The sequence below is a fragment of the Euprymna scolopes genome, chromosome 1, assembly GCF_053919585.1.
Source record: "Euprymna scolopes isolate OS-2025 chromosome 1, ASM5391958v1, whole genome shotgun sequence".
Taxonomy (NCBI): Eukaryota; Metazoa; Mollusca; class Cephalopoda; order Sepiida; family Sepiolidae; genus Euprymna; species Euprymna scolopes.
In genome coordinates this window covers 59288833-59292434 of record NC_136482.1, presented here as the reverse complement: position 1 = coordinate 59292434, position 3602 = coordinate 59288833, and positions in this window count along the sequence as shown.

Below are 3602 nucleotides of genomic sequence, written 5' to 3'. Positions count from 1 at the left end.
TATTGTTAGCACATTTGCTATATTTAACCAGGAAAATAATAGTTTTTAGGAAAAATACCAGTGATTAATAAAGAAATACGTAAATTTATAATAGGTAAATACTAATTATGAAGTCATAAGAAGAACATTGAAATTTTAGGATAATTAAAAAGCTAAATTAACTCATTAACATAATAAGCTATTATATTTAAGCGTACGTTTAAACGCTAAGACAAGCAAAATAATGATTTATATAAGATGAAACATTGTACAAAAACATTTAACTGGTTGCAAATGACGATACTATTTGAGTGCAAAATAGTTAAATATACCAATTACCTATGGAAAAACTGTTAATTTTGTTAGAACAATAAAAAATATTTGATTAAAATGACACCAAAGTTAAACAAATAAATAACAATTGAAATTAAGTATAATAGACCTACTGATGAGGTTATAGGTAGATAAAATAAAAAATAAAAATATTTTAATAATGAATATAAATTAAAATGGATAATCAAAATTAGGTAAAAATTAATATATAAAATAATTAATGATTACATGCGGGATCGAAGTGAGTCATATGTTGAAACTAATCACAATAAAATAATATTAATTCAAAAGAATTACATAAACGATATTAAATAGATCATTGTATGCTAAGATTTACGGTAAAAATTAAAAATAAATAAAGTAGGTATTTAATTTTTATATATAAGAATACAATTAAAATAACAAAAATGAGGTTGTATCAAAATTCAATAAAATAGAGGAAATCTAATTATGGAAAGATAACCAATAGATATGCAAGCTTATCGTTGATTGGGATATCATAATTGAATATTGGCTGTTGATTAAACTTATATTAATTTATATATTTTTGATGTTAATATTATTTGATTTAAATAAATAATATAATCAATTTTAAATACAATTTTGATTACGATAGGAACTCAGCATTATCAAATAACTATAAAAGTAGATTAATAGATTATTTTTCAATATACTAAAAAGAATCGTTTAATATAACAAGGTTTGCTAAGCACAAGTTACTCAACAGAGCCTAAAACTATTTAGAACGTATATTAGTTAATATTTCGAAGGGAACTTTTATAGGAATATTAGATAGGAAAATGAAAATATGTTAAAAATAATGTATAATTATAATTTATGCAATAATAAACTTAAACAAAATAGTAATAAAATTCAAAATGTATAAGGTTAAAAAGTGAAACTGTAAAGCATTCTTAATCATGAGCCACAGATTGAGAAATGTAATCTATTTTAAAACCTGAAAACTTCCTCGATGTTATTTTCAACCAAGACAACAATACGTAGACACCTTTTACAAATAACAGTTTTAATCCATTATTAATATAAAATTTGCCCACTTTCCCGAGACATAAAATACAGCACATCCCCAAATCCATAGAAAATAGAATTGTACAAACTCACCCAAATGGGAATTCTCAATAAACCCTCACCCCTTTATGAAGCAGATTTAAAAATATAGGAGCTGCTAGACAGGACTTGTCCTGCCTTGATAGAGTTCAAAATAGACTTCGTAGCCTCGTAGGAGATGTCCTTTTCTCCTCCTTGCAACCTCTATCCCACAGAAGAGATGTTGCGAGTTTGTCTCTGATGTATCGTTATTTTCATGGAAAATGTTCAACTGAGCTTCAATCTATGGTCCCCCCTCGCCAAACTTTCACAAGAAACACTCGTCTAGCTGTAAACACTATCAATAATTCCCCCACTCTTTATCTGTGCCTAAACCTAAACGTAGATTCCATGAACAAAGCTTCTTTCTTAGAACTGCACGCCTGTGGAATTGTCTCCCGTTTTCCTGCTTTCCGGCTGACTAAAATATGGTTGTGTTCAAGTCTAAAGTAAATAAGTTCTTGATGAGCCGTTCCATATAAGTTATCAAATTTACAAAATTTTCATTACTAATGATTACTATATTGACCAATTTATACTGTACACTCTTTAACCCTTATCCTTGAGTCGCCTCTGGACCTTGATAATGTGGTGATGCCTTTGTAAAAAAAAAAAAAAAGATAGTCTAATCACGCTATAAACTATGTAATCCACTAAATAATAAAAACATGAGATCCAGGATTGTTTTTCGTTTTACCCTCCTACTAGTATACTGATTGAATATAAACTAGAGAAATTTTTTCAAATAGGTTAACACCCACGCACCCCATAACACATATTACATTAAATCTTTAATAAAATACTATAAAACTCAGCTAAAGTTGCAGTCTTTAAGAGTAATTAAACAACTCTATAATATAATACTTGAAACAGCAGCAATAATTACAACATTATTAGTAATACAAAAACTGAAACTGAACAAATAACTCAGATCGTTCACTCCAATAAAAATGCGTACAGTCTTAAGTTGTGCACAAGGCCACTATCGCAACAATAAACACCTTAATAATATGAAATAATACATTGGGGCTGCTGGGGCTAATGTAAATACCGTTTTAGACGCCACAAATTCTCTTTTAACAACCCAAATCACCCCAACAAACCCCTTTTAACAAGCGATTACTTAAACCTTACAAAATATTCATCATCACATGGGAAAACTTCAACATATACAAGTACTGTAAACTATTATATTTCATCCGTCGTCAGTTGTCTGCATAAAAATATTTATTACTAACGTTAAATATAGACATTAAACCTTAGAAAAGAAACGTCCGTTTTTTGTAGACGTTACAAATCCGACCGTATTAGCAAATCCATACCCTACTGTTCATATTAAACAACCACCCCACTCAAATAAATGGACACTAATAAAAGTAACTCAAAACTAGTATATACCACTATTTAGCTTTATTATTCTCCCAGCATATTAGCTTAACTGCAATTTATAATTATTTATTTTACGCTGTTCACATTATCTACCTCTCATTATACCTTAATTAGTACACTTTTTATTAACTGAAAAATCTTTAATATGAAAGTACGATCAACCTAAAATTCCAGTGCTCCTATACATATGCTAATAATTAAAAAAATAATCATGTTTAAAATTCTCCATTTCTTTATCATTTTTAAATAAATTATTAAAACTATGTAATTAAATCTCTAAATGCCCCTTAATTACTACACATTTCTATTTTTTCCATTCTCCTCTAAACCTGACTTCAATTGTAAAACCTTGTTAACAGAATCTATGATTGACTTCCTACTGAAAAGGATATTATACAAGCTATATTTGACGCATATATTTACCCTTTCTTACTGACTCACTATTCCACTCCACCAACGCCATCATCGCGAAAGATTACTGATTTCTGAACCCAGTTCGCACCTTGAAATATATGCAAGTCACCATTCAAAACAAAACAACACTTTTTTGATACGCTCGCTCCCGTTTTATCTTATTCTGTTCTCCTTTTCTCCCCTTCCAATAGCTTGCCCTGTCTTATATTTATGATTATACAACATTTTACTTCATATATATATATATATGTTTTTATTATTTTGTCTAGTATATTTGCCTCTTTCCCTTTTCCCGTTTTTCCCAAATCCCCACTCTATTGTTACTTCCAGTCTCACGTAGTCTATGTAGATATTAGGAGGTTACTGAGGTTTTGTGTGGA